The sequence below is a fragment of the Gigantopelta aegis genome, chromosome 9 (assembly GCF_016097555.1).
Source record: "Gigantopelta aegis isolate Gae_Host chromosome 9, Gae_host_genome, whole genome shotgun sequence".
Lineage (NCBI taxonomy): Eukaryota > Metazoa > Mollusca > Gastropoda > Neomphalida > Peltospiridae > Gigantopelta > Gigantopelta aegis.
The window spans coordinates 13009523-13036419 of record NC_054707.1 but is presented as its reverse complement, the minus strand read 5'-3'; the positions used below and the strand labels follow the sequence as shown (position 1 = coordinate 13036419).

General features: G+C 37.5%; 1 protein-coding gene across 4 annotated transcripts in view; it reads left to right on the top strand.

Moving 5' to 3' along the window:
* The window catches only part of LOC121380778 (ligand-gated ion channel 4-like), an 83377-nt gene that overhangs the window by 15760 nt on the left and 40720 nt on the right, over nucleotides 1-26897 (top strand). Inside the window, exon 1 of one of the 4 annotated variants that reach the window (XM_041509749.1) lies at nucleotides 13471-14104. The exons of the other annotated variants lie outside the window; for them this stretch is intronic. The gene's annotated coding sequence lies outside the window, so the exon portion shown is untranslated. Of the gene's footprint in view, nucleotides 1-13470; nucleotides 14105-26897 lie in introns of those variants that run through there. 4 annotated transcript variants of the gene reach the window in all.

Genomic DNA, 26897 nt, shown 5'->3' with positions numbered 1-26897 from the left:
ATATATAGTCTCACAAAACCAGCTACATTGTTTTCATTAATAGCAAGTGGTTGTTTATATGAATCTTCCCACAGACAGGACAGCACATACCACGCTTTTTGATATACCAGTTGTGGAATACTTTTTGGGACGGGGAGAAATAGCAATCGGAAGATGGATCCACCGAGGTGGTTTGATCCTGCGACCAAAGAACCTCGGACGAGCGGCCTGTCGACTAAGTCACTAAGCTCTCCCCACTACCCTTCCATATCCTTAAACTTAAACAATAATCGGAGGTCAAGTTAAACAAACATTCCTTTCTTCTCTGCTGCCTATGACGATCTCTGCACACACGGAGATGGAAGATTGATCTATGGAGGCTTTAGTAATTCCTTGAGTACATTCGGCAGCAAAGAGTCATTTGGGACAATTGGCAGTCATAGCAGTAAACTACGCATAACAAAGTCGCAATTTCCTGCTGCGCTCCTCTGCGGAGTACACTTACGAAGCGAATCGTCGCCCAATTTCGTGGCCATTCTGTGCTCATAACGCTGTTGTAAAATCCAGGGATGCATATTTTCCTTCCATCTGCAATTCAATTAAGCACGCTGCACCCTGTCTATCAAGGCGACGTGAGTCGGCCCCTCATTGATTGCCAGTTGGCGGGACTGCTCGGCGCATTTACACTGAATCAAGCACTAATTAGAGATCAGGACCAGTGTCATGATGGGGTGCCCCAACTCGTTACGCGGACTGTTGTGAAATCGGACAGACTGGTTTGGAATGAAAATCAGGCGCCAATTTTTTGTCTGAAAAAAAAAGGAATTATGAATTGAGCCTGTGTTGAAAAGATTTTGCTTGCTAAAACAACAATGATAGCTTTTTGAAATCATAGGCTATTAACATAGCTTTTTAAAATCATAGGCTATTAACATAGCATTTTGAAATCATAGGCTATTAACATAGACGATTTTTTTTTTGTACTTAAGTTGTGCTTATATTACAAGCGTAGCCTCTAAATAACTTAATTTTCAGAATGCAACAAACGAAATCATGTGGAACTTCTCTTAAACTAAATACGTTCGACGTGCACCTATTTTTTTATAGAGCATTTAATACTACAAGTCTTGCCATTGGTGACACATGTTTCATCTGAGCAATAAATGTATGCAATTTTAATTCATCTAGTACCACTGTGTCAAGTAGCTTTGTGTTAAAAACATGTATGGAGTATCTGCAAACATCCGGTTATATCGAAAATGAGCTATGAAAGGTTCCACTTTCTTAAGTTAATACTTTGAGAAAGTGGTTGTAATACTGATATACATGTATGAGACATATTGTTGCTGATGTATTGCATATAGTGTTATTAACTACATACGTTAACATGGTCGCGTATGGGATTTTATTTGGTATAGTAGAACCTTAAGCATTATTAATTAAACAACATCGCATCGTCATGACGTGTCTTTCTGCATTGCTCAACGAGATCGTAAAGTTGCGAGAGTTTAGAGAATTAGGCCAGATATAATTAGTAAAGGTTATAGACAGAAATAACATATTAAACTTAAAGACATACTGTCACGGATTTAAGGACCTTATTTTTTTTTTTAAATGGATAATAAATAAAAATTACATTAATTGTTGGAAACCAAATCTAGCTATCGTATCACCTTAAATGAACCATGATGGAGTGAAATCCATGTCATCCCTCTGCAATTTTAGTTTTTGAATTATGGACCATTGCCATAATTCAATTATTTTTACAAAATCTCATTAATAAATGGAGTATGGTGGTTATGAAGATGGTTGAATAAAGTACATTTAGGGACAAATCAAATTATTTTTGTTCAGGTAATACTTTGTTAGACCATTAAATAGGTCAGTGATCTGTGAAAATATTCCCTTAAGAACACCGTGCTTTAGATATAACACACATCACATATATATCCAGTCGAGCTTCAAGCACGTTGTACTGGACCTGGCCCCGTTCCACGAAGCGATCTTAGCCCTAAGATCACCGTAATTGCACAGCTAACATATGCACTTAAGGTGATCTTAGCGCTAAGATCGTTTTGTGGAACGGGGCCCTGGATTTCGGGATCCAGGCCCTGTTTTACGAACCGATCTTAGCTTTAAAATCACCTTAAGTGCATAACTACCATATGCTCTTAAGGTGGTCTTAGCGCTAAGATCACTTCGTGGAATGGGGACAGTGTTTAGTGGGATTAGACAGAATGATAATTTGGCCTGAGTGTCAACTTATAGGGCCTCAAATTTAGATCTTTTTTTAATTTGGGGCTATTGTCAAATTATGAATATTGGATTTGTTTTCTCTTTTCTAGAGCTAATGATTGTCTTTTTAATGTCATCATTTTATATTTATTAAGTTTAGCTAGAATTAGCTTTGGTTTATCTGAATATTTCAGCATGCTAGCAGTGAATGACAAATAAAAGGCGACATCAAATGTATGATAAAAAAAAATACAGAATTAATTAATTTTTTTAAAATTATTTTATATTTACTTAGGTCAACTGAAAGTAACCTTGGATTATCTTGAACTTTCAGTGAAATGCAAGATGAAAGGAGACATAAAATTTATGATAAAATCCCCCAGAATGAAAATATTTTCCAACTAAAAGCAGGATTTAAAACGATTAACACCAGCACCACACGACTGATGGGTTAGCTGTACCGACCCCGACTCGTCATCTGCGTTGTTTGTTTAATGTGCCAGTAAATCGCGCGACAAGAAATGTCTTTTATAAACCCATATGTTACACACACGCGCGTAGTAATCTAATTGAGTAACGCGGTCCAGGGGTCGTTAGTTTCTTTACTTTATTTATCGATTTCGTGTGTTATTTCTTATACCTTCAGTTAAGTGGAAAGAGTACGTTTCATTGGCATGCTTAATAAATATAACGACGGATCAGCATATTGGCCAGGGAATGAATTCCGCCAGCACTAATTGTCTTTTTAATGGAATTTCGCTAACACCCATGGCTCGATGTTGACTCTCAGATTGCAGCGCCCTCTGGGATCCTAGTGGGCAACAGGAGGCGCTCATCAACTTGTCCTGTTGTTAATTTATTGTCACAGTGTGTTGTCTCCCTTCAAATCACCGAAAAGGGTCTTGGGACATTTCATGTATTTTGTTTTTGTTAATCGTTTAATTATATCAAAACAATTGAGAAATACTTATTTATTGACCGAAAACATATTTTATGGCATATATACAAAAAAGGCCTGACCACGTGTTATTCAACTTATTAACATTTAAGACGTCACACTGAATGCCGGAAACCAGAACAGGTCACTTTCACTTTTTCACATTTCTTCTACTTCTTCTTTTTCTACTTCTTGAATTTCATCTGCTTCTTCTTCTTCTTCTACTACTACTACTACTACTACTACTACTACTACTACTACTACTGCTACTACTACTTATTCTTCTATTTCATCTTCTTCTTGTTTCTACTTCTCCTATTTCACCTTCTACTTCCACTTCTACTGATTCTTTTTCTACTTTTTCTATTTCATCTTCTTCTGCTTCTTCTACTACTATTGCTTCTTTTTCTATTTCTTCCATTTCATCTTCTATTTCTTCTACATTATCTCCTTCTTCTTCTATTTCTTCTGCTTCTTCGACGTCTTCTGCTTTTTTTACTTTCTTTTCTTCTGCTTCTTTTTCTTCTTTTAAATGTATGTCTGTGTGGAATATTCAAGTAACAAGACTAATGTAAGGCTATATAACTTGAATAAACGAATACAATTCTTTCCATTTAAATGTTTATTAATTTTTAAAAAGTTAAAACTTATTTATCTGGAAACACTGATTGTGGACAAAACCAGTCTAGGTGTCAGCCCACAATGCGTCGATAGTATGAAGGACGCGTGAGCACAGGTGTAATGACGTCTGTTTAGAGCGGAAACTATTGTACACGTAAAAATATGTTTATAATACTTGACAATAAGTACATGTATACAGTCGCTATACTAGTACATTAGTGAGAAAATGTATTTTTAAAATTTTAATAATACTATAAATCTAGGTAAACTTACACCTACCTGCTCATTCTCTCATTCCGGAACACACTTCATTCATTCATTCATTTTATTTTCGTGCTTATATCCAATTAAGGTTTAAGCACGTTGTCTTGGGCACACACCTAAGCTATCTGTCCAGGACAGTGAGTTAGTTGTTAGTTGATTAGTGATTAGCGAGAGAGAAGAGGGTTTAGTGGCACCTACCCATTGGGCTCTTAAGAACTCGCTCTGGGTTGGAGCCGGTACCGAGCTGCGAACCCTGTACCTACCAGCCCGTAGTCCGATGGCGTAACCAACTGCGCCACCGAGGCCGGTAAACACACTTCTTGTCATTTCAGACAAGAGATTCAAACCAATAACATCATTTGAAAACAGCGCCGCCTGGCGAGTTGTTGCGTCACCACGTTAATCACGATCATTGATAGGTGATATGTTCATTCACCTTGACGCACAATAAAGGAAAATATTTGTGAACTCTTGGGTAAACGTTGTTGTAATGATGGACACGCTCGCGATCATCTGCAGTTCAGCGAGTTACAATGCACGCGGACTATCAGCGGACACGTGGTGCTGGCGCTGTGATAGGTGTCGGAGTGAATTGTCATGTTCTCTGATGGTAATGATTCGACATGCGCCTTGCCAAACGAAAGGATCAATAGAGTCGATCGTTGTATAAACACCACAAGTGACACGTTCGCCCATTGGACAAGCTTGTTATTGCTTATCGGTTTGAAATCTCAAATTTGAATCTGTTGTCAGACATCGGAGAAATAGAGCTCATGCAAATGTTTGGTGATGATGATAACTAGTTTAACGTGCCCATATACCACTAGGGTTTCGAACACGCCCATCCCGAGTCCGACCTCCGATAAGGATCGGTGGCCTGACTCGGGATGGAAGGGGGGGGGGGGGGGGGGGGGGTGAAAATGGGCAGAATTTTGAAAATAGCTATTAGTAAAAAAAAGTTAATAGAATAAAAAAAAAAAAAAAAAAAAAAGGTTACAAGCCAAAAATAAAAAACAATTGACTGCTCGGCCGAATATTTATATAATTTGGAGCATTTTAGAAGGACAGTCCAAAATTAAATAAGAGAAAGAAGAGAGGATCGGACTATTTAATAATATTTAAAAAAAGAAATAATAATTTCGACATAAAATTTTAAACGCAAATCTAAAAGTTTAAAGTCCGATCGATATGTCCACGCGAGTGGCCTCGTTAAGGCCGTTTGGGTGCACAGCTTAAAGGGACGAGATGGGTTGCATCCCGTCAAGAAAACCCCTAGATTGACAGTCGATAGACGATGAAGGTGTAGTGCTGTGCTGAAATGCAGATCTTGAGAAGCCGGATCCGTCTGAACGAGAGAGAGTATCAGACTAGGGTATAGTCCAGTCGTCATGGGTTGGTATAGTGGTGCGGACGGGCCCAACTTCGAAGGATACGAGATGGTATCACTATAAAACAAGGTAAAGTCTAGAAAAAGAGTAGTAGGGGCCGACCCCGCTTCCTATTTCTTCTTAGAGTGGGGCGGTCAATCTTCCAGTGCTGCTAGGACAGGCTCGGACATGTAGAGACTAAACGCGAACAACCGTGGCGTTCTGCAGAATGGCCGTCTTACGAGTCACGAAAAAACCCAAGTCGACAGTCAGACGGAGAAATGACGTGGAGGCAAGGAATCTCGCTAAAAACGAATCCAACCTGGTGGTGCAGACTGTCGAAACGAGAAGCGTTCCAGCGTTCAATCAGTTCCAATGGCCGCATACATCCCAGTACTAAACTTCATTTCGCTGACAAAAACAACGAAATGAAGGACTCCCAATCGAGCACACGAAAGCACGTGCAGTGTGCACAAGCGAAACAAACACGTCTTATCGCGTGGAGCTCCAGACTGGGAGTAGAATTTTTTTTTATTCCACTGCCAGTTTTCGTTTTCTACGTGTTCTGTTTAAAGGGACAATCCTGAGTTTGCTGCACTTTTTAAGATGTTACCGACTAACAGAGACTTTTTAACGATTGTAATTGCATATCAAAATATATTTTTCTGCATAAAATATTAGTGGCTGTATATTAATCGTGTTAAATTTCATTTTATAAAATAAATATAGTTTTTTCGTACGTACGAAATTATTTGAAGACAAAATCCAGTTTGGGCTTCTTAGAAATATTAAGACGACCAGAAACACACTGAATATACAGACACTGATATTCTAAAGAAGAAACTGTATATATTTAATATGTAAGTTTAATTGTAGAAATATTGTATTAGTCGGAAACATCTTACAATGCAGTAAACTCGGGAATGTCCCTTTAAATATTGCAGCAAACTCAGGAATGTCCCTTTAATTTCTTGCAGCTCCGAAAGCTCCTATTTTTTCAACTTCTTTTTGCGTCGTTTTCAACGTGCGTTGTTTTTGGTGCGGCTCTCTTTCTAGCCAGTGCACCACGACTGGTATATCAAAGGCCGTGGTATGTGCTATCCTGCCTGTGGGATGGCGCATATACAAAAAAAATCCATTGCTACTAATGGAAAAATGTAGCGGGTTTCTTTTCTAAGAATGTACCAAATGTTTGACATCCAATAGCCGATGATTAATAAATCAGTGTGCTCTAGTGATATTAAATAAAACAAACTTTATTGTTATACGTACAGCAGATGCATCAAAAATCATGTCCGTGGTTATCTATATCATGCTTGATTTCATATAAGCCCGTTTTATGCTTCCGTTTTTTTGACGTTTCACGCCAAAAACCGCGCACATGAAAATCGTTAACTGCCCTTTCTGTCTATCTCCACATCTCTGTCCATGTCTCTCAGTAGCTACGCATGTGCTTGTCTACTTATGGCTACCTGTCAATGTTGAGATTACTTGTGTAAACTAGTCCTTTCCTTTTCATAGCTTACGTCAATAAATTCTCAAGTTCTGACATAGATGCACATAGGCTCTTTTGGGTGAAATATCGTTCTTTTGTCGTACTGGAAAAAAAGTACAGCAGCAAGAAAACAAACAGCAGTGTAAACAGCTTGGAATGAATGAATGACTGAATGAATGATTGAATGAATGAACGAATGAGTACTAGCGTATGAACATTATTTTACTCAGAAGTTTTTTTTATTTACTATTACAATGTTTTTAATGAATTAATCTGAACGACAAAACCTGATCAGGGCCGTATCTCCGTACAATACAGAGTCGAATGGGCATTTGGCAAAATAGTGGATGATTCCACGAATCTCTGTCTTGTGCCTCGTCTATAGCAGATCTACTGGAGATTTCATCCTTGCACCGCCACAAAGAGGACTGCCACTCCCAGACTAGTTTACTAAATCAAACTGATGTTCAACAAAACGTAATTCTTGCAAAATTAGTCATTTGCCAAATAAAATATTGACGATGACGATGCTGTTGTGTAATGATGATCTTTATAATCAGCAAAACTATAATGGTGACGATTGTCAATATGATGATGATGATGATGATGATGATGATGATGATAATGGCTGCGTTGTCCTGGCCACCTACTCAGTTGCCTAGGCTACCGCGAGGGGGAAAATAACATGAACTGCGCTTACCTATTAGCAGCAGTGTGTGTGTGTGTGTATGTGTGTGTGTATGTGTGTGTGTGTGTGTGGTGTGTGTGTGGTGTATGTATGTGTGTGCCTGTACGTGTGTGTGTAGTGTGTGTGTGTGAGAGAGAGAGAGAGAGAGAGAGAGAGAGAGAGAGTAATGTGTGTGTGTGTGTGTCTGTGTGTGTGTGTGTGAGTGTGAGAAAGAGAGAGAGAGAGTAGTGTGCGCGCGTGTTTGTGTCTCGTGTGTGTGTCTCTCTGTGTGTCTGTATGTGTTTATTATATTTTCCATAAACAGGACAGTACATACCACTTGGTGTTTACAGGCGGCCACACACTAAATCATCCCAACATAATTCACCTCCAGCATCAACGAGTATCAGTATACTAGTTCCCACTTGGTACAGCAGAATTTAACGAATGTGAACTGCTGCATTCCCAAGCTAATCCTAATATCGTTTAAGTACTTGTGTAAGTTAACACAGAAAAAGACACGTGTTATGGTGGTGGTGTTGCTATGATGCTGGGATGGAAGGGTCGTGCGGAGATCGCGTTTGATGAAAGTTTTCCTTTCATCTAAAAATAGACACCCTTGCTGCTTCATTATCTCACGTGAGCAATTTTTGTTAACATAGTCTAAATATTAATTATGCGTTTGATCTGTATTGGTTAGTTCATTTGCTTTGCAATACAGTATTAGCTGCTGTTGAATGCATTTATACTATTATGTTTGTTTACGCCATACTTTAAAAAAGAATGTTATGTGAACCCAGTGTAGGACTTGGTGAAGGTGCAAGTAGGCATATTCCCCTACCTCCCCCACTCCCACCCCCAAAAATACAAGAAAATTTTCTTTTTTGTTCAACGTTTTCTTTTTGTGTAGCTGGAGAAAACTCCATATTACTGTTCTGATTATTTTGTAAGAGACGTTTTCTATATGCGCAGTTTTTGGCGCGGTGTGGGTGTTGAAAACGGACGCTTCAAAATACCGGTAGCCGCGTCTGCGCCTTTTCCAAGATCGAATTCCTATGTTGTTTAGGGTAGGTGCGGCCTCGGAATCTTTGGTGTGGGTTTTTTTTTTTTTTTTTTTTTTATTATTCACATCACATGTGTTTTACCATCACTGATCTTCAAGGTTTTCTGCCCCATGCAAGACATGTTATGACATGTACCCTTCAGTTTGAAGGTGAGAAATTCTGTGCAACTATCTCAACTACGTCGTAGCACTTTCTGGAGCCAAGTAATCATGTTATAGTTACATATAAACCATGTATATGTAGTTTGCAAAGAATGTATGGTAAGAATATCAAGTCCACTAACCCTAACAACACCAAATTATGTTTTCTAGGAGAATAACATTTCAGACAGAAAAAACTAATAACTTTTCGGAGTCTAGCGAAATAGAACGTTAATTGAGAAATGAAGATAAAACGTCGACTATTTAATTTACTGAAGAGTGCACATCACATTCAATTTGTATACATATGTAGCTTTTTCAAAAGCGTTTTTCCCTTTTAGTGTTTGTTTTTGGCTATTGGGATGTTTAAGAGCTTGGGGGTGGGGGGGGGGGGGGGGGGGTGGGGGGTTGTAGGTGCAGAAAATAAAAGCTACTTAAATCGACATAGCCAGTTCAAGCCTATGACTGTGCAAATGTTTTACGGAACAAAATAGCTTTTTTCACGATGACTATTTTAACACAAATATCCAAACTACCATTAAAGTTTTATTTGTTTAACGACACAAATAGAGCATATTGATTTAATTATCGGCTATTGTATGTCAAACATTTGGTAATTTTGACATATAGTCTTAGCGAGGAAACTCGCTACATTTTTCCATTAATAGTTAGGGATATTTCTTTGACAGGATAGCACATATCACGGCCTTTGATATATACCAGTCGTGGCGCACTGGCTGGAGACAGTTTGAAAACTAGACATAACATAATTCAAAATTATATTTTATATCGTTAACCTTATCAATCTGCCTGCTTTGGTACTTGACAGTATAATCATTAGAGGTATGCACGTACGATGTCCCGCCAAGTATCTAGTAACACCGAGCTGTAGAAATCGAATGTACGTGATGATTTCGCGATACGTCTTAAGCCCCCGTACACCGTACCCCGCACGTTGGGTTCCACGAGATAGAGCTGCTATAAATCGTATCATCTTGGCAGCGTTTATTATTACGCGCCGAACTATTTTCACTTCTGCTAAATACAGCGACACATTAACAGTTTTATATTAATGGAAATCTTTTCTCGATATTGATGTTACTTGACTTTAAAATAGCACCAAGCAATGTCACGATCAGAAGAGGATATTTTTAAATGTCCTTTTTTAAGTTTTAGGCTATATATAATTGTAAGATGAACAAATCAAGAAACAAAATAACTTGCAGTATTAATAGTTTGAGTTGCTAAATTTAAGATATTCTGTTACTACAGTAAAGAAAAGAAATCGATATTTATCAAGCATCTATTTAAAGGGACATTCCTGAGTTTGCTGCATTGTAAGATGTTTCCGACTAATAAAATAGTTCTACGATTAAACTTACATATTAAATATATTTTCTTGTTTAGAATATCAGTGTCTGTATATTCAATGTGTTTCTGGTCGTCTTAATATTTGTAAGACGCCCAAACTGGATTTTGTCTTCAAATAATTTCCGACGCCATATAACCGTAATTAAAATGTGTTGAGTGCGTCGTTAAATAAAACATTTCCTTCCTTTTCTTCAAATAATTTCGTACGTGCGAAAAAAAAAATATTTTAGGAAATAAAATGAAATTTGATCTTGTACAAATATTAGAACGATCAGAAACACGTTTAATATACAGCCACTAATATTTTATGCAGAAAAATATATTTGGTATGTAATTACAATCGTTAAAACGTCTCTGTTAGTCGATAACATGTAAAAAATTGCAGCAAACTCAGGAATGTCCCTTTAAAAGATAACATATCACAATTGTTTTGCCTACTACACAGATACTAGTCTTGGTGGTCTAAACAGTGTTTCCGTTTTTATGTCAACTGGAATACAAACATACAGCCATAAGTGATCTTGACCTTAAACTATCTTTAACAGTTCTTATCGTGGTGACGCATCATCCAGTCTGAGTATTAATTTATAGATTTGTGTGAATTCAAACGAAATGTCACTTTTTGATATCCAGTCATGGTGATTTCGGCCTGACAGTCAGTTTAGCTAGCATCCCGCTTGAGTGCATTCATCGATTAAATGGTCATTTGGAGATGTATAATTTGTATTTCGGCCGGAAGGAATTTAAGAATTGGTTTATCTAAGTTAATAGTTATCTTCCAAATTATGGTTTTATTTGACCTAAATGTTTTAACACACGTTTTGTACTTCTCAGAATTCATAACACGATAAGGAAAAAAAAGGAAATATTATATTATGTGCATCAAGGATTACTTCTCGAGGCTGGAGCAAAAGGCAAAAAGGAATAACGATGAAATGAAGTTACAACAAAATCTTTAGAGAATTTGTATGTTTTTATTTTTGTTTTCAAAGCTATATACATTTTGCAACCAAGAATTCAATCACAGTTTTTATTATGGCATATTAAGGAAGTTACATTAAAGTTACGAAATGAAGAAGAACTTTGTTTTGTTTAACAACACCACTAGAGCACATTGATTTATTAATCATCGGCTATTGGATGTCAAACATTTGGTAATTTTGACATATAGTCTCAGAGAGGAAATCCGCTACATTTTTTCCATTAGTAGTAAAGGGTCTTTTATATGCGCCATTCAACAGACAGGATAGCACATAACACGACCTTTCATATACCAGTCGTGGTGCACTGGCTGGAACGAGAAATAACCCTATGGGCCCATCGACGGGGATCGATCCTAGACCGACCGCGCATCAAGCGAGCGCTTTACCACTGGGCTACGTCCCGTCCCCAGTTACGAAATGATGACATCCTCAATGAAACTATTTATTGTTATTTTTATGTTAAGATTTTACTTTAGTACAAACCACACTCTTTATTATACCACTTGTGGAGCACTGGCTGGAACGAGAACTAGCCCAGGAGGCCCACCAACGGGAATCGATCCCAGATCGATCGCGCATCAGGCGTGCGCTTTTCCAGGAAGCTAGGTCCGGCCGTGATCCGATCTGATAAAGCTTTAACATGCTCATGTACCACATAGGTTTCGAGCATGTCCGCCTCAGGGTTCAGCCTCTGGAGGTCAGGGGCCCAAGCCGGGTCAGATCCGGCCTTGAGACCTTTTTTTTTTTTTTTGCTCGTGTCTCTTTTATTTACATACTGGGTCCAGTGTCTGGCGATAATGTCAGGTTTCTACTTAAAATGGACGTCATGGAACCCTGGCTGGTTGTGTTAAACACATTTGCAGATAAAGTCAATATTTGTATGTCCCATCCAATCCCCTTGGTGATGATGTTATTTAACAGTGTTATTTGCAATGGTAGAAGGCGTCTTTAAAAACAACGTATGAAGGTTACATCAATCATTAACGTGAAACAAGATAGTTTGGATGGGATGTTTTAAGAGTTTTTAACAAATTATCAGTTTCATAAATGTTTGTTTCTCTCGTGATCTATGGAAATGGGTTTTTTTAGATACAAGATTGGGCAGTGTTCTTGCTGTTTGAAATTAAAAGGCGGCGTCGCGTCCTCCGTTCCTCTTCGCAAAAAAACAAACAAGACCCACACAAAAAAAACACACAAAAAACCCAACGCACACTGAAATATAATCATTCTTTCTTGATGTGGACAAACAAAAGAAGAAGAAAATTTAGTATTACATGTAATTTCCACATGTATGTACAATCTAATTAAAATTAGCTCCACTATTACATGTGGATCGAACAGCAGCCAGTTGGAGCTCGTATACCCTCGGGATAATTCGGAATATTTTCAAATTATTTTTAAATCACTGGCATGATTCTGCAAATGAGGTTTTGATTGGTGGACATGAGCTCCAACTGGCTGCTGTTAGATTCTCATGTAATAGTGGAGCTAATTTTAATTAGATTGATGTATGTATTTCACAAGTACACATTATCCAGTATACATACAAAATACATTTTTAAAAACATCAACAACATAATACACTGGACAAAAAAGCTTTGAAACGTGTATATCAGTGATATTAGTTATTCTTTTGTTCCATCTGACGCCATATAACCGTAAATAAAATGTGTTGAGTGCGTCGTTAAATAAAACTTTTCCTTTTGTTCCATCGCATTCTTTTTCCTTAAGTACAAGTTCATAAAAATGTTAAGTTTGCTAAAATAGCTATGACATGTAGCAAATTCCGCAAACGTTCCTATTTTATGATGTATGCAAGAAGAGTGCCGCTTTGGGAGTATAGCTATAGGTTTCGACAACATAACGTGCACGCGCCGAAGAAAAGACTCGGTAATGTCAAATGCAGATGGTTTTTCTAGTCGTACTGCGCACTGATTCAGAAAACACTGCTTCTGAACCCAATTTGAAGAAAATGTGTTTTCGTGTCATAAACATTATTCAACAATCATTCGCAAATTTCTGATGGGCTCGACATTACGGACTAGCAAAATCAATAGCTCGTCCGATCAAAGTTGCTCAACAAATGCGCATAAGCGCTGCCAACCATCCGATTTATCACATTATATCCCGTCATGCATTCGTGCAAGCAATTATCGATGCCCGTGTGCATAGTTCTATTTAATAGAACTCCATGCATGTGCAGATACAATTTCAGTCGTCTATTAAGTTTTCTGAATAAGTAAAAAGTACGTGAAACTGACCAAATTGGATAATTATTTGTGTTTGCAGAAAGACATTGAATTCATGTTTTTAATACATGATTTCAATTTTTGGGACATTATATGAACTGGAGTGTAAAGTGGAAAAAAACAAAGTTGACCGAAAGTTTATATATCTGAAACAAAACAAGATTTGTGTTTTTTTGTTAACGTATTAGCTGATTTTGTATGACTGGACACTGCGCAGTTGGAACGGTGCTACAGGAGGTTACATCGGGTTCAGAAATCTGACAATCAAACTAAATTTGTTTTTCAAAAAAAAGAGTAGAAAATTAACTACATTTTTGTGATTTATTTCCAAGAGGACAAGGAATAGATCAACTTTACGCACTATTCTCCAGCATGTTCCATCTAACAACGCGGACTGACAAAACGTTGTGATTTTCCAAGAGATTTCAAATATCGCGAATCTCTCTGCTGCTCTTTGGCGGGAGTCCCTGGCGGTTGTTTCGATCAAATCTCCGGCCGTTCCGGTCATCTTGTGGACTGGTCTGGACGGACACTAATCCGAGGACATCTTCATTAAGTGTTGTTCCAATCCTCAGTGTTGCATCGCTGTGTTGAAGGTCAGACGCTCGATATGGTATTGTTGGAGTTGGAACCGTAGGACATAAAAACATTTATATGTGCAGTGCTTTAGCTGATGTCGGTTGAATTGTTAAACTAGTTTCATTGCCGGATTAACACCTGAAAGAACATCATGTAAGTAGTTTACCATTACAGATTTAATTTAATATTCAAAGTTATTTATTGGTTAAAGGGACTGTTCTAAGTTTGTTGCCATTGTTAATATGTTGCTGACCAACACGTTTTAATGACAATAATTACATATTAAATCTATTTTTCTGTAAAAGAATCAGTGGCTGTGTATTAAATTTGTTTGTGGTTATCCTTTACTGCTTGTACTAGGTCAAACTTCATTTTAATTCCCAATGGGGTTTTTTTTTCATATGTACGAAATTAGTGGGAAACAAAATTCGGTTTGGGAAGTGAGCTCCGTGGTCTAGTTCAAGTTCAAGTTCTTTATTTGCCTTAAGTTAAACAAACTTATCAGCATAAATACATACATATATAATCACGGTATATATACAAATATACAAATACAGGTGGAGAGTGATTTAAGAATTAATGGTAAAATTAACATAGTATACTAGTAATAGTGGTGGGATGTACATATATATGTGCTCTATAAATATTATCGTGGTATAGTGATAATTCTAATTCTAAATATATAGGTATATATTGATGTATACCAGATGAAATATGATTAATATACTTGCTAATGAAACGGCAGGTTTGTGGATGTCATATTTTAAGTAAGCTTCAGTAAATCGTCTCTAACTTTATTTGCCAAAACTAAATATTGATGTCTTTATTGTTTTCAGTTGTTAATAGTTCAATGAGCCTAAATACGCTTGGACGTCTGTGGTAACATTGTTTTATATACTTATTCCTCAAATCATTCTAGTGGATAAGCTGCTGGGCAGTCAAGCTGACGAGTGGTTCAAATCCCGTCAAAGCTGGCTCACACATTCATTCATCTTTCCCATCTATCAATCTCTACCTACCATTCTCGTTATCTTAATATAAAAAGCTTTTATAATTTCTACCACGATTTCAATCGGTTTCGACCCTTTCTGTCATTTTCCTACAACTCGGTCTTCTGAGCTGTCCACACCATCGCCTACCTCTCTCAACTTCCTCCACGGGTGCAATCTCTGTGTACTCCCATAAAAACTATATTTAGTATGTAATTTTAGTCATTGTAAAATATTTCATTAATCGGAACCATATTACAATGGCAGCAAACTGAGGGAAAAGTGTTTTTTAATGGTAAACAACTTGTTTGAATATTTACTCATGAGCTTAGCTTGTACACGATGCTGGTATTCAAGACTTATTTGGTTACGTCCACATGTATGCTTAACGAATAACTAACGTTCTTACATATCATGGTAATGTCATAGTTATTAATTCAAAGTTAGGTCGAAAGAGTAGCCCATGTAGTGGCGACGGCGGGTTTCCTCTCAAAATCTGTGTGGTCCTTAACCATATGTCTGACGCCATATAACCGTAAAATAAAATGTGTTGAGTGCGTCGTTAAATAAAACATTTCTTTCTTTCTTTCTTTGGTTAAACCCACAATGTACCACAATGTTATGTTAATAAAGGTTTCAGTTTTGACTTGGTGAGTAGATGCTATTTTCCGGATTAATACTATTTTATATTCAAATCATGTATATTTTGTTTCAAAATTCATTGTAAAATGTTACGTAGATAAATGCTAATTAAGAAACTTGCACTCAAAAGTATTTATTCAAGAGTTTTGTTTTATATTTCAGTCACAAATGATTTTGTTAAATGTATATGTGGAAAAAGATGAATGAAAGAATGTTTAACGACGCCCCACCTCGAAAAATACATCGGCTATTGGGTGTCTAACTATGGTAATGCAAACAAATAAAGTGATGATCAACATCAATATAAAAATTCAAGATTTAAATAAAAACACAGTGTAAAGAACTGTGCAAAAATACAAATACCACTGATAGATACTGACTTTTATTCAAAATTTTAATGGTATCTCGAAGAAAACAAGGGGATTTGTGCTGTATTGGCCATTCTGAAAGAGAATGTTACACCCCTGCACCACGGTGAGGTTACAGCACGCGTAGGGGTTTGTCAGCAGTATCCTAAATGTAAGTGTACTAACTTAATGACAAGAAATAATATCATTTCTACAAATAACCAACGTCACATATTACTACCAATCACAGCCGCAGCTGATTTTACTCCGTAAATATTTTCACCTTGAACTTTGACACGGAACTATTTGATTTGATACAAGACAACCTTTATTATGACATCGTCGTCAGTGCATTACACTTATTACATTTAGCCCACTCAACACCTTAAAATGGATTCGGAACATGTCACGGAAAATAAGCTCTTTCTATTCTCGCCTGGCTTTCCTCTACATTAAGTGCAGAGTTTGCCTTGTTCATTATTAGATTACTTTAACCACCCAATATTAATGTGGTTAGCGAGACTTTCGAGCCTGCATGAGCGGAGAAAAAACAGCCGGATAACGTCGTAAGCTGATTATCAATTAGTAAATCAAAAGAACCGCATGCGTAATTATTCAGTTTGGAAATAGGAAATGAAAGGAATGTTTGTTTAACGAAGTATCAGAACGTTTGCAAATTACGGCTGTTTGAAATGATGTTTCTTACACACCCATTGGTGAGAACATCATGCGTTATTTTTGATAACACATGATTGTTTACACATGTACGTGTGTTAACAATTTCAAGACATACGACTGGCTGCTCCTAGGTGATGACAATGTCACCACTGCCATACATCCAATGAAAGACTACACGATGGAAATCGATTACACTGTGACGTATAGTTAACTTGACAATTATGTGTCTGTAATGCGTAAGTTAGCTACAAGTGCAACGACTGTAAATAAATTTTAGTCGAAAAAGATGTTAAAATTTGCTTTAAACTGGTTTTTGATGATATGTAAGAAATAGAATAATACATTCGTGTCCGTTAGATACTATTTATCTCGTTAGATACATTTTAAAATAACTGGTTATGAGATAAATGGTATCTAACGGCCCCTCATGTATTATTCTCTATTTATCCTATAACTTACCCATGATATCCATGTCATAAACCCATGTGATAATTTAATGTATTAACTCGGTTAATAATGGTATGCAAATTTGCAAGGTCTCTAGGTAATGTGTTGCTGGTGATGGGTCATTTGCTTATAATCCAACAAGACCCGTGTACCTGAGCGTAATGTTTTCAAAGATTTGTTTAAAATGCGTGACGTCAAACTAATCTGTGCTAATCGTGATGACGTCATATTATTGATGGCAACGACTTTTGTACTGTGATTTACTAAAAAAAAAAAATTAGATTGTTATTTTAGAAGTGTTATAGGATAAATATAATTCGCTACTCGTGTTTTTTAATATGTAAAATATCAACCTCGTCTAGTTAATCGGCATTTGTCTCGGCAGAGCCTCGACAAATACCGATTAACATAGACTCGGTTGATATTTTCCATATTAAAAATTACTCGTGACGAATCCTCTGTGTAACATATAGTTGTTTTTAACACTTGATCGAGTTCCCTGTCATGGACAGAACTCTGGCAAAGTCAGATATTGTGTCCACGACTGGCGTGCTTGAACAGCTGACTAATGGTCGCCTACCAAACGTTATTCACACCCACATCACGTGGTCGAATGAAACAAAGAGAAGAAACTCGCTACCACAACATAGGCAGCTCCTCTAGATAAAGCAGCAATATTAATGGATCTTTTATTTGCACTTTCGCATCAGCAGAGCAGTGCGTACCATGGTACTTGGTGTAACAATCACGTGGCTCTGTTTGAAACTTGAAATCCACACAGGGCAATCGACACTGCAGATCATCACACGTCAGACGATCGCTGTAACACCAAGCCAGATTCCGTCTTCAACTGGAAAACATTCCCTCTCCCTCCCGCTCCCCTCCTCCCTCCCCTCCCCTCCCACTCCCCTGGCTGGTCACACTGATGTTCCATATACGACTGATGTTTTTCCTAATGTCCACTAATTATCTTCCCTGTGAGGCCTGGGCCCAACTTCCTTCCATAACATTCTTCCAACCCTTTAATGGCTAATAAATATATATGATTAAAGTTGTAATTATTTATTATACATATTTAATATTTTTATTAGAATGCCCGCTCAAAATTCTGCGACTAAATTTAAAATGTCCGATGCGTAAGTGGTTATTTTACAATTTTAGACTGTGCTTCAAATCTTCTTAATTTTCTCTCTTCCCTTTTGGTCATAAATTTCAGTTCTGTCCCGTGTCAAGTCCCTGACTATCCAGAGACCGGACCCGTGATGGACATGTCTGAAACATTAGTGGCATGTTAAAATAGTTCATAGTCAAAGTCATGGAAACCATGACTAGAGTCTGCAGACTCTGAACACGTACAAAAATGTGTAATAATTTTTGGTTATGTTTAACCTGATACGATACACAAAAACGTTTCAGTCAGGAAAAAACAACAACATTTACTACAGGTTTTATAAACATTTTTAGTTAACTTATATTCATGTTTGTGAATCTGTCAGTGCCTTTTCGAAACACTATGCCTTGTTGAAAGATACTGCTTAGAATAAAAGTGGTTATTTTTTATGAAGATGTACGAAATATTTTAGCACCATGCTTCGGAAGGCTACATTTCGGTCATTAGGTTGAGACGTTTTGTCTGGAAACGTTGCAAGAAAGGCAAGTATGCTAGAAAAAAAAAACATGGGATGAAAAATGAGTATTGTGTTACCAGAGAAAAGAAATCATTAATCAAATACAGCTAGTTCTTGTATTTGAATCTGACGCTCAGGTGAAGATATTCGTGGATTACAAAGGTGTTCTTTCGTCTGTCGACACAAATAAATATACAGATGTGTATACAAACAAGATTAAATATTTCTTCAAATTTGGAGTTCTTCAAGTATAAAATAAAAATGAAAGAATGTTTTAAAGTGACAGACTTTTTTTTAACTTTAAGGCGTATTTTTTCACTATTAGAGCCGTTTTTGATAGCTAAAATCATACTTTATTTATATTCATTTGTTTAGATTACCCAGTTCCGTACATCCGAAGTGTTTCTGGTCATCCTGGTATTTTCAATATCACAAAATGAGTTTTTCGTTTGTTTTTAAAACGCACGTGCGTCTGAGAAGTAACGGTTATGGAATCGAGTTTAGTGTATTTTTAAGGGTATTTCATCGTTTAAACATCAAAGACTCTTGTTTCTCTCTATTGTAACTTTATCCAGATGTGTTACAGGTTTGTAGATTAACTAAACATAGTGTCCATTGTTACGGGTTGAAACTAGGGTCTGCGGCTTTAAGGGGCGGGGGAGGGCTACTGTAAAGTATTATTTCAATTCTTCTGTTTTGTTTTATTGGCTGATTAGTCAGCTGGCTGGCTGACTGGCTGACTGAATGGCTGACTGTGATCTGATCTGACTAGCTGACTGACTAACTAGCTGGCTGACTGACTGACTACCTGGATGACGGACTGACTGGCTGGCTGACTGACTGACTGGCTGACTAATTGACTGATGGACTAGCTGGCTGGACGACTGACTGACTAGCTGACCGACTGACTAACAAACTAGCTGGCTGGATAACTAACTGACTGACTGACTGACTGACGAACTAGCTGGCTGGATAACTAACTGGTTGACTGACTGACTGGCTAGTTGACTGACTGACTAACTAACTAACTAATTAGCTGGACGACTGACTGACTGGCTGACTGGCTTACTAGCTGGCCTGCTGGCTGACTGACTGACTGACTGGCTAGATGCCTGACTGTCTGACTGCCTAACTGACTGACTGACTGACTGGCTGACTAGCTTGCTGACTGACTGACTGACTGGCTGAATGACTGGCTGGCCAGGTTAGTTTATTATCTAATTTGTTGTAGCCTCAACTATTAAAAATATCTTAATATATAGTTTGCCTCCATTAATTTCAACACGTTTGTTCATTTCGATATGACCTTATAAAATATCATTTCATATCTTGACTAAGACATATGTCTTTGCATTAAAGGAACATTACTTTCGCCTATCGTGTGTGATAAATAAGACGTTAGCAATGCATCTCCTTGTACCGTTTTACGCTTGATCACACACAGACCACATTATGATCGCAAAGAGTCTCCATTTTGTCCGCGATATCTCCGTACTAACGCCTTGAGTGTGGGCAAACTTGTCCGAGATGAATGAAGCATTTGACAGTGTCGTTGGAAATAGGGTCTTCAATTGCCGGCATTTTGGACGTCGGTCGTAGATCATTATTTTCGATACGAGTGCAAAAACTCCTCAGCCAAGTTTTGAAGTCAAGCACATCATTGATTTCGGTTAAAGGTTTGTTGTAACATAGTTTGTTGTGTGGGTGGATAATTAATTACATTAAAAACACATTTGCATGAACATTGGTTCCACTAGGGGTCAGTTTAATCATCTGTCGTGTACATGATTGGCTTAACAACTGTGGTAGGAACTGTTTGGAAGTAGAGTTTTAAAAACAGATTACTGGCAATGTTGTTAAACATGGAACATAGAATACGTGACGCTATGCTGGTTTGGGAATAAAATGGATATTGTATATAAATACACACGAAGTGATCTGTTGCTGTTTTATAACTGAATAGCAAAAGAACGCAACACTATTTTTGGTATAGGAAAGAGTTAATAATAGTTGTCTTGCTTCTTGGATGATGTCGGTGCATCGTGTGTGTTAAAGGGACATTCCTGAGTTTGCTGCACTGTAAGATGTTTCCGACTAATAAAATAGTTCTACGATTAAACTTGCATATTAAATATATTTTCTTGTTTAGAATATCAGTGTCTGTATATTCGCCGTGGTTCTGGCCGTCTTAATATTCGTAAGAAGCCCAAAGTGGATTTTGTCTTAAAATCATTTCGTACGTACCCTTTTTTTTTTTTAAAGAAATAAAATGAAATTTAACCAAGTACAAATATTACAACGATCAGAAACACATTTAATATACAAACACCAATATTTTATGCAGAAAAATATATTTGATATGTAACATCTTAAAAATTGCAGCAAACTCAGGAATGTCCCTTTAAAAGATGGTGGTTAATTATAGAGAAATAAGTGTAGTGGTCGTATGTATCCCCAGGGAGCCGTTAAAACTCGCTCTATTTGGGAGCCAATATCGCGATGTGAACCCAGTACCCACCACGCTAGAACTGGTGGTGTAACCGCTACACCAACGAGTTCGATTTTCATTTCTTTCCTTTATTGTATTGGTAATTGTATGTCTCATGCCTGGGCGTTTTGGTTGGGTGTCTCTCTCTTTCTCTCTCTCTCCCTCTCTCTCTCTCTCTCTCTCTCTCTCTCTCTCTCTCTCTCTCTCTCTCTCTCTCTCTCTCTCTGTTTCTTTTTTACTTTCTTTTCTGCTTTTTTTTCTTTCGATCGCCATATCATGATATAGTGTAGTTGTTTGTGCCCTGACTAGGAAGACGTTATCCCACGCTTGAGCTCATTGTTTGAAGAGTGGAGCGGCAATCACCAGAACGGTCACGTAAATTATTCTCTGTAAAACAAACCATTTCTTTTTGTGTCTCGCCGGTGATTTGTGTTTCGTGAAATTACCCACGTGACTCGCAAATATTGACCGTAATGACCGTGTCGCAATCTGATAGCCCAGCGTAGTTAACGGTAATCAGTCCAGGCCGTTACCCGTCAAACTTACGAGAGAAACGAAAAGGACTGTTTGTTCTGCGATTGATTGGGCATCTTGATCATCAGTGGCTGTCCAAAAATGGATATTCAGAAGTGTGAGGAAAGCATTTCTTCACTATCAAGTTTTGACCATGTGTCAGTATAATACGGTTTAAATGTAACGGTTTAAAACACAACTTATAATTATTAAACGTTGTCAAAGCTTATAGAGGGGGTTGTTTTGTTTAACGGCGCCATAGAACACATTGATTCATAAATCTTCGGCTGTTAGGTATGAAAAATTTGGTAATTTTGACAAATGGTCTTCCAGAGAAAACCGGTATATTTGCCGATTAGTAGCTAGGGATCTTGTCAAAGGTGAAAGTGAAGATATTCTTCATAGTGTTCCTTGTTCTCTGTTTTGGCTAAGTTTAGTACACCGGGTTAGTTGCTAGCACCATTTAGCAGTTTAACTGATTCTCGTTATGTCGCATTCATTTAAAGGGACATTCCTGAATTTGCTGCAATTTTTAAAGATGTTATCGACTAATAAAATGTTTCTACGATTAAAAATACGTATTAAATATATTTTCTTGTTTCGAATATTAGTCGCTGTATATTAAACGTGTTTCTGATCGTTCTAATATTTGCACTAGGTTAATTTTCATTTGATTTCCTAAAAAATATTTTTTCGTACGTACGAAATTATTTGAAGACAAAATCCAGTTTGGGCTTCTTACAAATATTAAGATGACCAGAAACACACTGAATATATAGACGCTGATATTCTAAACAAGAAAATATATTTAATATGTAAATTTAATCGTAGAAATATTTTATTAGTCGGAAACATCTTACAATGCAGCAAACTCAGGAATGTCCCTTTAACAGTAAGCGATACAGTCAGTCTAAAGAGTATTCCGTAAAGTCACAGAGCGCTCTCGTCATTTGAACGCAGACCTCTGATCGCCTGTCTCTATCATATTGATTTAAATAAGGAGAAATGTATATGTATCGGTAAGAATGCACGAGCATTGATAAATAAATTCGAGCAGGTGTATTTGGAGTAAACAAAAATATTAAAATAAGAAAACGAAAACTACGAAAACATCCACCTGAATACATTATATAGTGTTTGTATAAAGTGGTTCTACTGACAGTAGCTAGTGGGAATTTATTTCCCTATTACCTCAGTTGGTAGAGCGCTGGACTCTTGTACTGACAGTCAGTGGTTCGAATATCTTCAGTGGAGGTTGATTTATCTGTTATACTAGTTCCTTGTCATCTGATACATAAAACTCTATTTTTTAAAGTTAAAAGTTTATTTTGTTTAACGACACCACTAGAGCACATTTATTTATTAATCGGCTATTGGATGTCAAACATTTGGTAATTCTAAGAGAGGAAACTCGCTACATTTTTCTATTAGTAGCAAGGGATCTTTTATATGCACCCACAGACAGGATAGCATTTTCTGAAGTACTTCTCGTCTGATAAACTACACTTGCACCCCTACCATCTTCCTCCACCTTGTAACCCTACTAATGACAATGCCTATTCCACATTCCTCATTTTATATGGATTATTCAATAAAGAATATGCTCAATGCTGAGCCATTATTTGCCTTGGTAGATCACTTCGTGAGACTTTAAGTGGTCGGTAACAGATCCACACATTTGGCCAAAAGTAATTGCTCCTTTGCCATTCAAATATTTACCGTAATGATCCCCAGGCTGTTGTGTGATGGGCAAATGAAGTCCTCCCTGTCTTGGGAATACGAGCAGATTCCAGCAGCCAACACCAATCCATCAGGCTCTGTGGATACAAAATCATATTTGTAAGGTAAACTTTACAAGCTGCAGATTGCGTAAACTTGACGGAAATCAGATTGAAATAATGCAGATTGAAAGTTAATAGGTTATTTTATTATTGACTGATATTTGGTATTTATTGGCTTTTATTCAGTTTTTTATTTTTATTGACGAGATTGAAATTAGAGTTAATGGTCGCTCGTCGTTCGTCGTTCGTGTAAAACCTTTCTGATTTTTTGGTGAGAATGACCCTTGATTTTGACGCTTTCGTTTTCGTAATGTACAGTGAAAGTTAAAGTTTGTTTTGTTTAATGTTACCACTATAGCACATTGATTCATAACCACCGGCTTTTGGATATCAAACATTTGGTAATTTGGACATATTGTCTTACACAGGAAACCTCTAATGTACAGTATTTCGGGTACCAAAATATATGTACCTAGACTAATTGACAGTGTATTTTGGTATGTCACCACAACCTAGAGTCCTCGTTTAATTTATAGTTGATGAATTGTGGCACGGAGAACATTCAAGGTATATACCAACTGGTACTACACCATCATATTCAGTACCGGTGGTGTGTTTAGGACGCCGATCACTCGCGAACAAATTGACCTGTATCATCGTCTCCTTTTATATCACATTTATCTAACATTAGGTAGAAAAACCAGTTTAGTGAGAGACCGCAATCGCTCGTCCTCCTGAACATATCTAAAGCATCTCTCATTTTCGCCCTAAAAGTGTTCGATGGGACCTAGGTCTGGGAATTAAGATGGTTAATCTGAGCATCTGCATGCTTGTTTGTTTGTTTGTTTGTTTGTTTTGGTTCTACCCCTGCTGTGTGCGGAGATGTTTGTTAGCAGTTATGTAGTTTCTAAGATTTTATTTCTGCACCTTTCTTCTGATGTATGTTACAGGATAACAGGAGTCCTGCAGTGGAAAACAGTACTCCTATACCGTAACATTTAATAACTCCATTTATTATATATCATTTAGTGACATATCTTAAAATATCAGTGAAATAAAAGTGTTATCAGTCACTCAGTGACGATAACACATTTTAGAGTGAAAATTTCATTCACTATTTCACGCTGGCATTTTAAAAATAAAGGTAAATTGCCAAAAGTTATATAATAAATAGAAAATTTCATGTTTTTTGTTAAATATGATTTATATCTCTCGTCGAGTGAAGTTTGCAATCATATCTCACGAGTCGCGCTTTTGACCCAAAAAACCCCGAAATAGCCTCTATTTATTACACAGCAGTGTAAGATATTGCTCATGTCATGACAAGTACACAATATCTGACTTGTGTGATATTGGCGTGACGTGAGCGTGACGTAGATGACTTGCTGACCCATTTCGTAGAAAAATAACGTGTAGTGGGTCTCGACATCTGCTATCTTCTGCGTTGGTCTTACACTAGGCTTTCCCTCAAAAATACAACCGCCGTGTAGATAGCCAGTCGTCACTAGCCGATGCTATACACACGGCTGCCGTGTATATAGCCACTTCTATGTAAAGTGACATAAATGACGGCGTCCATTGAGGTTGTATTTGTGGAAATTATCTTTGTACGTAATATTTAGCACGATGTGTGTAAAACTATCGGGAACTGTTAAAAAGGACTTGCGTGTTATATTATAGGTCCCCATTACCCTCATTTCTCTCCAGACAGTAACATTAACGACTTTCAGTATTACTGCGTCTCTCCATGCAATGCCTTTAATAATCTCAGTTACCTTTATGTACTTGGCAGGCACAATAATGGGTATAACATTCACTAGATACAGTTTATGTATTCAGATCAACTCTCATACCATATATGTAGATCTCCTCTCGATGTATGCACGCATGATAGCGACGTGTGGAGTTCCGTAGTCGTGATGTCGCTGTTGGTTTTCAGTGTTCTCGTTGATGCCAATGGCGGTAGATTTTGTCCTGGTGGGGGGGGGGGGGGGGGGGGGGGGTTCGAGACTTTTGGTTTTGGTTTTGTTTTTGTAATTTAATTTAATTTTTTTGATGTCAAATCATATTATAAATTTTAAAATGCGAAATGTGTTTACCGTTTAGAAATACCGTTTATCGTTCTACGTAAACCGGTAGTGTGTACTTGGTATGAACGGGGGACAATATAATTTTTAAGGTTTTCACATTCAACGCATTTTGGTTTAGTTTTAATTTTGTGTTGCTTATATCCGTTTAAGAACGCAGCTTTGGCTCACACCTCAGCTAGTTTGGGCTATCTGCTATCTGTCTAGGATAGGTTAATGAGAGGTGCATTACATGTAGAATCCGGTACCTACAGGCCATAAGGTCGATAGGTTCAGCACCGTGCCACCAAGGTTAGTTTGTTTTGTTTAACAACACCACTAGAGCACATTGATTTATTCGTTCGGCTATTGGTGGTCAAACATTTGGTACTTATTACATTTTGTCTTAGAGTGGAAATTGCTACAATTGTTTCCCTCTAGTAGCAAGAGATCTTTCATATACAACATCTCACAGACATGACAGCACATACCACGATCTTTGATATACCAGTCGTGGTACATTGGGCAGAATGAGAAGCAGTCTAATGGGCACACTATCGGGGATCGATCCTACACCGACCGCGCATCAGGCGGGTGTTCTTCCACTGGGCTACGACGTCGGGGACGCTTCCCCCACCCCCTCACTACGCCATCGAATCGTGTCTTCAGAGCAGTAGAAAATGCGTGCATATTATAGCGAGATACTTGTCAGTAAGTGTCATGTTACCAACATCATTCACAAAGGTAATTACCGTTCTCCTACAAACTGACAATTGATCAGTGTCCATTAATCTGCAAACGCAATCCATACACCCTCTCTCTCTCACTGCATCCCACAGTACGGAGATGTCACGTTAAGTGCGGGTTTCTCACTCCATGCGCCGTGCTACATCGTGCGTAAATCAAAACTTCGCGGCCTGTGATGATAATTAACCAGTCCCTAAATCAAACGTTTTCCACAAGCGTTCATTTTCGCCATGGCTTTTCAGTTATCACAACATCAGTCGATGTCTTCGTTTGGCAACACACCAGTTACAAGGTTGCCACGATGTTTAGCATGAATGCTAGTGTTATTCTAAGAAGATATAATGAGAAACGAATATCTCTTCACGCGACAGCTTGGCTGGTTAGTGCATAAATATAATATTATATTACCCCTTCCCTCGTGTTGTAACTCCACTTGTAACTGAGTAACATATCTAGCGGAAGAAAAAGAAGGTTAGCGGCTATACACGCTTGCTGGTTTCTGGTTTGAAGTTGGGTGGGGAAAAAATGCACAAAGCGGCAAATTCTTTTCTTTTGTTATTTTTTGTTATATATTATCATATATTTCAGAAAATGCGATGTTCTGTGACCAAGTGAAAGGT